Source organism: Pleurodeles waltl, chromosome 1_2 (genome assembly GCF_031143425.1).
Source record: "Pleurodeles waltl isolate 20211129_DDA chromosome 1_2, aPleWal1.hap1.20221129, whole genome shotgun sequence".
Taxonomy (NCBI): domain Eukaryota; kingdom Metazoa; phylum Chordata; class Amphibia; order Caudata; family Salamandridae; genus Pleurodeles; species Pleurodeles waltl.
The window spans coordinates 199,391,905-199,405,153 of NC_090437.1; the positions used below are offsets into that span (position 1 = coordinate 199,391,905).

The 13,249-nt window shown below is 50.6% G+C and overlaps 1 long non-coding RNA gene across 1 annotated transcript in view; it reads right to left on the reverse strand.

Annotated features, from left to right (window-relative positions):
- The window catches only part of LOC138295464 (uncharacterized), a 119,865-nt gene extending 113,651 nt beyond the window's left edge, over positions 1-6,214 (reverse strand). Inside the window, exons 1-2 of the long non-coding RNA XR_011203603.1 lie at positions 6,097-6,214; positions 5,531-5,629 (exon numbers count right to left, since the gene is read on the reverse strand). This is a non-coding gene — a long non-coding RNA (uncharacterized lncRNA). The remainder of the gene's footprint in view (positions 1-5,530; positions 5,630-6,096) is intronic.
- Between the last annotated feature and the right edge of the window lie 7,035 nt (positions 6,215-13,249).

Here is a 13,249-nt window from a genome sequence, read left to right on the forward strand (position 1 = left end):
GCTCCGCTGGGCCCTTCATCACAAGCACCGCTCCGCTGGGCCCTTCCTGTCAAGCACCGCTCCGTGGGGCCCTTCATCTCAAGCACCTCTCCGCTGGGCCCTTCCTGTCAAGCACCACTCCGCTGGGCCCTTCCTGTCAAGCACTGCTCCGCTGGGCACCGCCGTCTCAAGCACCGCTCCGCTGGGCCCTTCCTGTCAAGCACCACTCCGCTGGGCCCTTCATCTCAAGCACCGCTCCGCTGGGCCCTTCCTGTCAAGCACCGCTCCGCTGGGCCCTTCCTGTCAAGCACCGCTCCGCTGGGCCCTTCCTGTCACGCACCGCTCCGCTGGGCCCTTCCTGTCACGCACCGCTCCGCTGGGCCCTTCCTGTCAAGCACCGCTCCGCTGGGCACCGCCGTCTCAAGCACCGCTGGTCCATTGACAGTGCCGGTTCTGTGTTGAGCAGGTGTTCACGAAGCACTCTGGGCACCATGCCTCCTCCAATACCAGTGGAGTCGGTTATCCATCTGATGGACTGTGGCTTTGCACTCCCCAGGATGGTACAGTGGGCATGGAGGCCCCTCGTGGATCTGGCATCGTGGACTCATGTGGCTGAGGTGCCCCCCTTTCCCTTCCCCCTGAGGTGCCTGTTGTTTTATCATCTGATGCCCCTGCAGTGTTCTCTCCAATGGTGTCCGGTCTCCTGTGTGGGCTTTACCCATGTGTTTGTACACATTGGCCCACGTACTATGGATATTTAACGGACTGTGCAGGGCTTATTGACTATGTTTATACTTTGCACTATGTTTATTATTTCTTTTGTATATTTCATATGGCATTTTACCATGACTTCAATGGACCTATTTTATACATAAATTTGAAACTTCATTTTAATTATGTCTTTGCATTCTTCCGGGGGGCTTGGGGGGTGTCACTCTGACTTGTTACTCTGCATTGGTGTGTAGGTATTGGGGGGGTGGGGTGGGGGGGTGGATGTATCGCGTATGTGTGTGCACGTTTCCTCCTCCCCCCTCCCCTGTATCATAGGTGCAGTACTCACCGTTGTCGTCTGCGCCGCCGTTCGTACTTGTGGTAGATGAGCAGGTAGACAAGGGCTGGTAGGATGTTTAATTCGGGTTCCATGCTGTCCAGATTCCTCGCGGAGTGTGTGGAGGTGAGCGTTTTCCAGTTCGTAGTCTATTTCGGCCGTGTTTTTAATCAGCGGGGCTCCCGCCCCGGGAAAGGTGGCGGATTGGTGAGTTGTGATAGGGTGGGCGGTACATTGTCTGCCGCCTGCCTGTTGGCGGTGACCGCCGCGCTGTTTGTCGGTCCCGCCGTGGCGGTCGGAGTGTTAAAGTGGTGGGCTGTGTTGGCGGTTCCCGCCAGGGTCAGAATTGCATTTTTTGGACCGCCTGCCTGTTGGCGGGTTGGCCGCCGCTTTATCACCGACCGCCAGGGTTGGAATCACCCCCTTAGTGTCCATTATTGCTTGCATGATTTTGTCGAACTGGAGGGAGTGCGCGCGTAGTGTTTCATTCAGTTGAAGAAGTGTAGCTGATTGCATGTCTGAATGACCAGCTGACGGGGGGGGTCCCCAACTCCCTGGGTCCCCGGTTTGGGATGTTTTGGTTTTACCATACTTCTTCACAGGGGTAGCCTCGCCTGCTTTGCGACACGAGTCCAGACCGAGTCGGGTGGGGCCATCAGGGGGCCGGGCAATTGCGGGGGTCTCCGCTCTGCAGGGAATCTACACGGAGATGTCAGATGGGCCAATGTATATTGCACGGGTGGTGCGGCTGGATGTACTGTGTGATTATGGGCCGAGATTAATGCCCAAGAGAGTTTGTTCGGCCAGGGCTACGACTGGTCATGTGCCTGCTTATGTTATAAATTATACAGCCCTTAGCCCATCACTCCTTCCAGTACGCGAGCCACTCCGCTCCCAGCACACCTTTTTTCTTGTTGCCCGTTTCCTGTCTTTCCCATAGTGCTACGACTTTGTCCCCTTTTCAAGCTGTGCTTTCCCCCTTTGAATGTTTTACTTCTAATGCTGACAGTCGCCTTTCCACCTATATAAATGAATTGTTACGACACCCTTTGTTATATTGAACTTTAACTTGGTCTTCTTTGTTTCTATTCTTTTGTTTCTTTGACTTTTTTTTTTCTTCCTATTGTCCCCTTTTGTAGTTAGTCCACCTTTATGTTTAGTTTATGTTTAGTTTTTAAGTTGCGTTGTTTTCATATGACTCCATTGACTCTGCATGTTCTCCTCCGTGCCGTGTGGGGCCAGCCCCCGTCCAGGTCCCAATCCGCCAGCTCGGTCCAGCTGGGAGCCAGGGAGGCCGCGCCCCGCCCCGGCAACAAGCCCAGCGCAGCCCCTCTGGGATCTCGCCGATCCGGTGGACGAAATCAGGAGCCTGCTCCCATTCGCCGCACCCGCTCGCCCGCACCAGCCAGGAGCACTCCCGGGTCGCACAGCTAGGGGGCGGCCGGGCCAGAGCGCAACGCACACAGCTCCCCTCCTCAGGGACAGCGCCCGGCGCCGCGGCTCACACCCTTGGGCGTCCCGGTGGCATCGATCAAAAGGAGCTCCGGTAGGGGCCCATGGGGACCAGACAGATCACGCGATGCCACCGCCCAGCGCGCGGTGCACTCAGGTAAGGCTGCGGACCCAGGCTTAGGCCGCACCGCCGCTTCCACGTCTCCAGTTCCCCGCACCAGGCGCCGTCTCCACGAGCTCCGGAGTCCTCAGGTGCGTTCCCGGACGGGAAGGGAGATCTTTGCCCGCATCAATCCCCGATGCGTCAGGGCACAGGATCATGAAGTATTGGTGGGCCGTGAGCGGAGCTCTTCACTTAAGCGTCCGCTCCGGTAGCCATCTTGGCCACGCCCCCTGTTTCTAGAAGCACAACACCTCCTCCCTTATCACAAGGTTTGATGATGATGCTCTTGTTTTTTTTTAACTTATCAAGCACCTGTTGTTCATTACTCGTAAGGTTGGGATCGGGTTTATGTGTAAATCCGCACAATTTTTTGAGCTTTTCTAAATCCAGGTTCTCAAAAATTCTTATTTCCAGTCCCACCATGTCTGGGCTAGGAGTAAAGGTGGAAATAGGTTTCAAGCCTGACAAATTAATTTCTGGAATATTAACCCTATTTTCAGAAATTCTCCTAAGTCTAATGCGTCTAAATAATGCATGCAGATCCGTAAAGAGTCCAAATTGATTAATAGGTGCACTAGGGACAAAAGACAACCCTTTCTTCAAAACCGATTCCATGTCTGGATCGAGATAAAAGGAAGAGAGGTTAAACACTGGGATGGGATCTAGTCCCTCCCGTACTGTTGTCTCCTTGTCTGCAAAAAATGGGTGGAATTGTCTGCATTGTAATAACTGACTCTCTGTTGGCTTCTGAAGCTGGTACGTTGTGATCCTCTTCGGGAGAAAAAACTATTAGACTGGTTAAATCCTTCATTGTATGAACTTCTATTTCCGGACTGCACTGGGTGATCAGCAACACCTTCTCCATCAGATTCGGACGTATCAGAAAAAGTGACAATCTTTTTACTAGTCCAAAATTGTCGGTCTGAATATTGGCCTGTCTGGTTATAGTTCTGGTAGTATTTATCCGATAAATAGGGATAGGCTTTTTCTTGGGTGAACCATCTGATGTCTTTTCTTAATTTATCTGTTTTTCTCTTAATAAGATAAGCATCAAAGGAATCCAATTCCTAATTCACCATTTCTAACTGTTTTTTAGCTTCCTGTACAGAATCTTGAGTTTTTAATTCATCTTCTAATGTCTGGATTTCAGTAGTAAGTATTTCAATCAGTTCCCTTGCGGTTTCTACAATTAGAATCATCCAATCACGGGAACACCTATTCGATGTTAACGACCATTTCTCTAAAAATGTTTGTATTTCTGTAAACAACCCTGGTATGTTTCTCACCCTTAGACCCGCTGGTATTACTCCTGCCCCCAAATACTCCAGCATGAAATCGGCATGCAATTCTGTCCGTCTAGCCTTCTTTTTTAGCTCAACTAATTTGAACCAACCCTCTTTGGGTTGGTTATAGTTTGAACTGGGCCTGGAACCTAATCTAGGTTGTCCCAACAGTCTAATAAGATCTTCTTCATTAAAGCCAAATGTTTTTGTACCGTCCATCGTGAAACGGAAGCTAAGTTCAATCAGACACTCAACCAACTCACCCTCATGAAAAGACAAGAATACCCAAAATAGAAATAGATATAGAAGAAACAAAAGATAAGATCACATACCAAGACTAATCACCCAGTGTTCAACAGACCTCAAGAGAAAAAGAACGCTTCTTAGTCAGTATAGATAAACTCTAACATACACCGCCAGTCATGTGAGTATGGCCCCGTCGACAATGTGTTGTATCCAAAAACGGAATGAGCTATAGAGGATCCCTGGTATGATCAGTAGCCCATCCAGGGAAATATACTTGGGTACAAGCAAGAAAAAATGAGCTACAACCAATGTTCAATATTATCAAACAAATACAAAACACAAAAAAAAAATGTTTGACAATAAATTCAAACAATTATATTTATTAAGTGTGTAAGCACAACAAAACAAACATATCTTGATTATATGGATATACAGATATGGCAAAGGGAAGCAAACAAATATAAGCCTAAATCATACATAAATATTAAAAAACAGTTCAATACAATGAGTACAGGTACACAAATAACTCACAAGGACAGAGTGTCACACAAGACAGGACAATACAATAGTGATAACACAACAATAAATACATAAATCTATAAAACAATCAAAGATATATTTAATTACACATGAATATAAGTATTTTCTCTATCAGCCAAAACCCTGACAATATTCAAAATAACATAATCCTCTTGTTTCAATCAGCAATTATAACTCAGTCTAGTCTAATAATAACCAAAATATAATTTCTCTACATTAACAAAAGTAGGAACCAAGCCTACGTGCGTTTCAGCGGTAGTCCTCTCGTCTGAGAGGCCGCCTTTATCAGGGCAGTTCCTTAAGTACTTTATGATACAGAAATCGCAGGCTTCATCAATTTAGTAATCCTTCCCAAACATCAATAACCTGATAAAAGAATAATGAATAGACATGTTAATTCAAACAAATATATGCTCTTGAGATACGGTGAACCACCAGTAACCATACCCGTGTCACCCCTTTCACCTAAAATAAATGTGAAGATTGAGAATAAAAATGTGAATCAATAAAAGAGAAAAAATAAAAAATAAATAGAAAAGAGTGCTCAAAAGAACAAAACATGCACACACTCAGTGACCAGGCAATATAAACATACATTTACTGGGAATATATACCTGCAACCAAGGCGAAGATATCAGTAAAATCCATAAGCAGTTGAAAAATATCAGACTATCTGGTTCCAAAGCCGGGTCAACCAATATTCCTTCCAAAAAGAGACACCAGATACATATAACTACCACTCTCCTTTTCCGAACCATCACTAGACACAGTCCAACTATCTTTTTATTATAAAAGATGTATAATAATACACAGACATACCGCTATGGAAAATTGCTTTCTGCTTCACCAAGGGTAGTAGATTTTACGGCAAAGTTTCACCCAGGGCGTCTTCTCCATTATTTTTATTCATCAAAGCTTCTACAGAAAAAGAGGGAAATTGCCACGAAGGTACTCGAATCAGAAAGATTTTTTTGACATAGTGCAGCCAAACGCAGTCTATCATTTCTGAAATAATAACACCTCTAGCAAAATTTATAACTTCACATACAAACCCGTACATACTCAATTCAAAGGAATTTTATATCATGATATGGCAACACACGGTCTATCATTTAAAACATAATGCGACCTAGAGAACAGTCTATGGCTTCACATATCGAATTGTACATACTACATAATGCCACATCCAAAGACCCAAAATCAATATCTTGGTTCACATACCATTGGCACAAATAGCGCTTACTATAAAAACACCTTTCCTCTACTTTTAAAAAACCTTGAACGACCTCCCCGTATTTCAAAAAGGCTTCATGTAGGTCTAGATAAGCAAAAAATATATTCCCAGTTCTCATGCCAATCTATTCCTGTCTTTGAAAATGCATTACCTCATAATTAGCAAAGATCCTCTACTCTTCAGCTCGTAGCGGCACCAGTAAGTTTTTTTTGGGAGACCACCTTTCATTTTAAAAGCAGGCATCTCGTCCCAATTGGAAACCAAAAACCGCAACACATTGCGAGTTATCGCGAGATCTTGCTGAATCAGGAAAAAAGGGGAGAGAGGAAGAAAAACATTGTCGGCCATATTAACGAGGTGAAATCCCTCCAGGATGGGATGCAAAAAGAATACAGTTACCAAATAGCCCGACATTCTTGAAGACATTACACAGACGGGAACCTGTTCTACCATACAGAGTCCCATACACTGTCATTCCTTCTCCGTTTTAGAAGCACGTTACCTTATGATGGCCAACTTTTTTTGTTTGTACTAAATGGTAGAAATATCAGCAGTTCCATACAAACCTCCTATCCTGATGTGGGTTAAAGGCCAAGAGATATCGTGGGAAAACGTGAGAACTCGCTTCGAGATGAGAGGAAGTCAGCAAGCAGCCGTATTGGAATGGTCTAATCGTGCCAATAAAGACGAGGGAAGGAAAATTACAATCCCCTAATTTACAAGGCTAGAAAGGGGTTAAGTTAACTTAACAGCACAGACCATTTCTATTCAAACAGTGTGTCCACTCCAAGCTCAAATCAATGTAAAGCTTCAGTCTGCGTTCAGCAATGGGAGAAAAAAGATAACACGACGAGAACCAGAACAGACAGAGAAAAGGTCACAACTTCTACGTTCCCTCAAAGAAAAAATACTACAATCCAAACACTAACAGATGGACAAAAAGGTGGAATTCAAACCAGAGCATTTTCCCAAGGAATGTACTCATTTAGGGGGTCATTACAACCCTGGCGGACGGTGTTAAAGGTGCGGTAATACCGCAAACAGGCCGGTGGACAAAAAAAGGGAATTATGACCCTGGCGGAAACTGCCAACAAAGACAGCCACTTTAACACTCCGCCCGCCATGGCGGTACAGACAAGCAGCGCGGCGGTCACCGCCAATAGACAGGCGGAAGACAATGTACCGCCCATAGTATCACAACCCGCCAATCCGCCACCTTTTCCGGGGCGGATACACCGTGGATAAAAATACGGCGGAACCAGTTTCTGCAATGGGAAAATGCTCACCTGAACACATCCCACAAGGAAGGAGGACTCCATGGAGCCCGAATTACAAATCCTACCGGCCCTTTTATTCCTACTCATCTACGAAGAGCATTGCCGGCGCCGGCAAAGACAACGGTGAGTACTGCACCTACGACATAGGGGAGGCAAAAGTTAGGGGGACACACATGCAACACCCCCACCCCCACCTTCGCATAGTACAACACACACACCAATGCATTCACAAAAATCTCAGTAACAACCCACAACCCCCCTGGAAGAATGCAAAGACAAAACGATGGGGCTCCATGCCCATTGATGTATCCTCGGGAGTGCAAAGCCACAGTCTCTCAAGTCTCTACAGTGGGTGGCTTGCCCACTGGACCATCCTGGGGAGTGCAAAGCCACAGTCTCTCAAGTATCTACAGTGGGTGGTTGCCCACTGTACCATCCTGGGGAGTGCAAAGCCACAGTCTCACAAGTCTCTACAGTGGGTAGGTTGCCCACTGTACCATCCTGGGGAGTGCAAAGCCACAGTTTCGCAAGTAGCTAACAGCCTCCACTGGTTCTGGAGGGGGACTGGTTCCCAGACTGGATTAGTCTCCCCGTGACAGTTCCTGTCCCGTCACTGTTCCAGCTGCACATGGGATAACAATGCGTGATGTGGCGGCCTTTTCATTCTTCCCCGGTGCATGCCCTGTTCAGAGGTGCTTTGCCATGGCGGTCTCTGGACTGTTCAGCTGTGCTTTGCCATGGCGGTCTCTGGACTGTTCAGCGGTGCTTTGCCATGGCGGTCTCTGGACTGTTCAGCAGTGCTTTGCCATGGCGGTCTCTGGACTGTTCAGCAGTGCTTTGCCATGGCAGTGTCTGGACTGTTCAGCAGTGCTTTGCCATGGCGGTGTCTGGACTGTTCAGCGGTGCTTTGCCATGGCGGTGTCTGGACTGTTCAGCGGTGCTTTGCCATGGCGGTCTCTGGACTGTTCAGCGGTGCTTTGCCATGGCGGTTCTGGACTGGGCATTGGTGTGTGGCATGACGTTCCCTCATTGCCCAGCGGGGCTGTGGCAGCCGGGGCCCTCCTGGGCACTGACTCCGGCAGTGGCGGTGGTCTCCTGACCAGTGACGATACTTGGGCCCTCCTGGGCACTGACTCCGGCGGTGGTCTCCTGACCAGTGACGATACTTGGGCCCTCCTGGGCACTGACTCCGGCGGTGGCGGTGGTCTCCTGACCAGTGACGATACTAGGGCCCTCCTGGGCAATGACTCTGGCGGTGGTCTCCTGACCAGTGACGATACTTGGGCCCTCCTGGGCACTGACTCCGGCGGTGGCGGTGGTCTCCTGACCAGTGACGATACTTGGGCCCTCCTGGGCAATGACTCCGGCGGTGGCGGTGGTCTTCTGACCAGTGAAAAGGTAGAAAGCGACCAGGGCACTCCAAACTTCATAGAACCGAGATACGTAGAATAACAAAAAGATTTATTGGTAAACCTTCATGATAAAACCTTCCATGTACTTAAGGTCAATACATGAAAATTCGGTAACAGCCTGTTCATATAGTACAATTAATGTCCATATAAAGTGACCAATACATGTATATTCGGTAACAGCCAACACGTGTTTCGTCCTCAATGGACTTCTTCAAGGCTCATGAACTAAAATGTAAATGGGAATCACGATGTTAATGTTGGAGTTCCAAGTGGAAATTCAGGGAGACCGAAGGGTTCTCCATCTCAGTAACAAAGTCCATTTATAATCCCGAGACGGATATTAGTAATACGCGAATAGTGCGTATGCAGATAGAATGTGTCTGTGGTAAGAGGAACACTCTGATTGTGGTTTTGGTAAGAGCAGTCAGTGTTTCCCCAGATCCGGGAAAACAGCACAACCGGTACGTGTGCGCGTAGCAGGCAGCGCGTGTTAACGCTGCCGTGTCCTGTCCGACAGCCTGTCTTCTGACCAGTGACGATACTTGGGCCATCCTGGGCAATGACTCCGGCGGTGGTCTCCTGACCAGTGACAATACTTGGGCCCTCCTGGGCAATGACTCCGGCGGTGGTCTCCTGACCAGTGACGATACTTGGGCCCTCCTGGGAATTGACTCCGGCGGTGGTCTCCTGACCAATGACAATACTTGGGCCCTCCTGGGCACTGACTCCGGCGGTGGCGGTGGTCTCCTTACCAGTGACGATACTTGGGCCCTCCTGGGAATTGACTCCGGCGGTGGTCTCCTGACCAATGACAATACTTGGGCCCTCCTGGGCACTGACTCCGGCGGTGGCGGTGGTCTCCGGACCAGTGACAACGGTGCTGGCGGTGGCGTCCCGACCGCCGGGAAGGATGCCGCCCTTCTCCCCCGTGATGCTCACACCAGGCTGTGCAGACTTCCTCTGGCCCTTACCCACCTTTGGAGGAGTCACAGCTGACTCTGCAATCCCCCTGGAACCACTGTGAGTTGTTTTGCCTCCAGGAGTCTTCACAGGGTCCTGTCGGCCACTTTCCAATTTCAGAGCCTTTCCAGGGGGTGGGATGCCAGTGCCTTGGCTCCGGGTAACACTGCCTGCCCTCGTGGCCGGTGCACTCCACACACCTTGAACAGGCACCACTGGTACTGGAGGCTTTTTGGCTGAGGCGCTACGACAGGACTGATGAATTGGAGGGGGGGTGGGGGCAAAAAGGTCAATTTTGCAGAGGGACAGTTTCTGACGAACACTGGGATGGGTAGGTGGAGGGGGTCTGGGAGTGGAGGAAGAGGAGGTGGTTGTAGGAGGTGTCACTTTAAAGTGTTTTGGGTGCAGGTGCAGGTACTGGAGGCTGTCGTGTGGTGAATGGATGTTGGGTGTGTGGTTGCCGACGTTTGTGTACTTTGGGTGGGGGCGTCACAGACACACTGGGAGAGGACACAGGGGACGTGTAAATGTGAGTGGAGGTGGTGAGTGCAGGTGAACGGGTTTTGGTGCTGGGTGTCTTGGTGCGATTCCAGGTGCCTGTAGATGTAGTGCATGCAGGTGAGAGTGTAGATGACACTGGGAGGGAGGAGGCAGACGACGAGGAGGGGGACACAGTGGAGGCAGTGGGTGTTGGTGTGTCTGCATGTGGGTGATGCTTGTGTGTGTGCCTCTGGGTTGTGTGGTGCCTATGTTTGCCAGAGCTTCCCTTGGGTGTTGACATATGTACATGCTGGTCTGTAGGTGTGCTTGGGATGGGCTGGGGTACAGGGGATTGGGTCTGGGTGGAGGAGGTTGGAGGGGGGAGGCTAGACACAGGGACAATGGCTGCCATCAGTGCTGAGGCCAGAGATTGCAGGGTTCGCTGAAGGGCAGCCTGACCAGAATGAATGCCCTCCAGGAATGCATTACTGTGTTGCAACTCTCTTTCTACACCCTGGATGGCATTCACAATGGTAGACTGCCCAACAGTGAGTGACCTGAGGAGGTCAATGGCCTCCTCACTGAGGGCAGCAGGGGTGACTGGGGCAGGGCCTGAGGTGCCTGGGGCGAAGGTGATGCCCACCTTCCTGGGTGAGCGGGCACGGGGCGAACGCTGAGGGGCTGCTGGGAGGGCGGTGCTGGTAGGGGAGGTGGCAGCTGTACCTGTGGAAGTGGGGCGCACAGATGGTATCACCACCACAAGGGAGCTCCCATCGGCAGATGAGTCTGTGTCGCTGGTTGGTGATCCGGTGGCCGTCGTGAAGCTCCCCTCGCCCTCCGTCCCACTGGTGCATTCTGAGTCCGTGGTGTGGCTCTCCATGGCCATGTGGGATGCAGCTCCCTCGTGCTCCGGTGTCACTGTACCTCCGCCTGATGATGCTGATGCACAAAAGAACAGGGAGAGCAGAAAGAGGGGGGGAAACAGAAGAAAGACAGGTTGAGTGCATGGCATACCGCTACCGTTGGCGGACAATACAGACACAGCAGCCCCCTGCACTACGCCGTGCTCCTGGCCTCTGCAGATGCATTTCCTGGGATCTGGACTACATGGCTATGGTGGACATCTGCACACATGGATGCCACAGGGGCAACTATACCTGTACTTGGCACTCTACTGGGGTGGGGTAGAGTGACACATGGGCTGCATTACTGAGGGGCCTAGTCTACGTATTTCAGCCTGGCCTAGGTACACCCACAGGCCTCCTCCCCCACCCATACCCCTCCACTACACGCAAAGTCCGCAGAATGAGTTTGTACTCACCCCCTTGTGTCTGCTGTGATGCCCTCAAGCGCCCATCCAACTCAGGGTAGGCCACCGCCAGGATCCGGAACATCAGGAGGGTCATGGTGCGACGGGCACCCCTCCCACGTTGGGAGGCCATCCCCAGCTGAGCCTCCGCCGTCTTCTTGCTGCAGCGGCAAATGTCCTCCCATCTATTCCGGCCGTGGGTGCCCCGTCTCTGGTGGGTCCCCAGGGTCCGGACATCCTTGGCGATGGCACGCCAAATGTCCCTCTTCTGGTGGGCGCAGACCTACATGACATGCACAGTGGAAGAAGAGAAGTCATTACCAACTCCACCGTCGATGTAAGTGTCCCCCCTCCCTACCCTTGCCATGTGGCACATGCATTCATGTTCCCTGAACTCTGCCCCCTTCCGTCTTACAACCAGCCCTCTCCACCCAGGCCTAGCCCATACAACGTGTTCCCTGTGTACTTACCTGTTGGTCTGGAGGACCGTAGAGTAGCGTGTACTGGGGGAGGACCCCGTCTACTAGTTTCTCCAACTCCTGAGCAGTGAAGGCAGGGGCCCTTTCCCCAGACGCAGCAGCCATCGTCGCTTCCAGACCGAGGTAACAGCAGCACTTGCAGTGTAGGTCCTCTCCTGTCGAAGATCAGGTATCTAGTGATTGAACAGATAGAAAATGGTGGTGACGTCCGCGGCGGTGACCTCCGCGGCTGTGCGTATCATCACCGCCGGCGCACTTGTTCATTGGCTCCTGGGACCCATAGGGTCCGATGTTAACCAATGCAGCATTGAGCCACAGTCTACGACCGCCTACCGCAACGGTGTGCAATGGCAACGCAGTTACCCCACAATCCCATTGTCCCAGTGTAGAGGTCAGGCAGCCGCCATGTCAGGGGCCCACATGGCTTCATTTACTTCTGCGTCACACATAGCTAGGCCTACACTCAACACACATACAGAAAGGGTTTTCTGTTTGGTGTCGTCTTCTATGTCACTGTTGGTACATACCTTGATTAAAATTGACTCTGTGGTCGCTGTTGTCCTTCCTAGGCGCCGTCAGCTGGGACATTTGAGAAGATGGCTTAATCCTCCGGTGTACCGACCGCTGGTGGACCTGTTGACAATGGAGGAGTGACATTTAATCGTCACCTACTGGTTTGACCGTGCCACAATCCAGGAACTATGTACCCAGTTGGAGCCAGACCTGATGTCACCAATCCGCCATCCCACTGGAATCAGCCCTGACGTGCAGGTGCTGTCAGTGCTCCAATTCCTTGCAAGTGGCTCTTTTCAGACAACAGTGGCCATGGCATCAGGGATGTCCCAGCCTATGTTTTCCAACGTCCTGTCCAGAGTATTGTCTGCCCTGCTGAAACACGTAAGGAGATACATAATTTTCCCTGAGGTGGAAGATTTGGCTACAGTGAAAGGTGACTTCTATGCCCTTGGACATATCCCCAACATCATAGGTGCGATTGATGGCACCCATGTAGCTCTGGGCCCCCCCCCACAGGAGTGAACAGGTGTACAGGAACAGGAAGAGTTATCATTCTATGAATGTACAGATGGTATGTTTGGCAGACCAGTACATCTCCCAGATTAATGCTATGTTCCCTGGCTCAGTGCATGACGCCTACATCCTGCGGAATAGCAGCATCCCTGATATGATGGGTCAACTCCAGAGGCACCGTGTGTGGCTATTAGGGGACTCTGGTTACCCCAACCTGTCATGGCTACTAACCCCAGTGAGGAATCCCAGGACCAGGGCAGAGGAACGCTACAATGAGGCCCATGGGCGGACTAGGAGGGTGATCGAAACGCACCTTCGGCCTCCTGAAGGCCAGGTTCAGGTGCCTCCATATGACAGG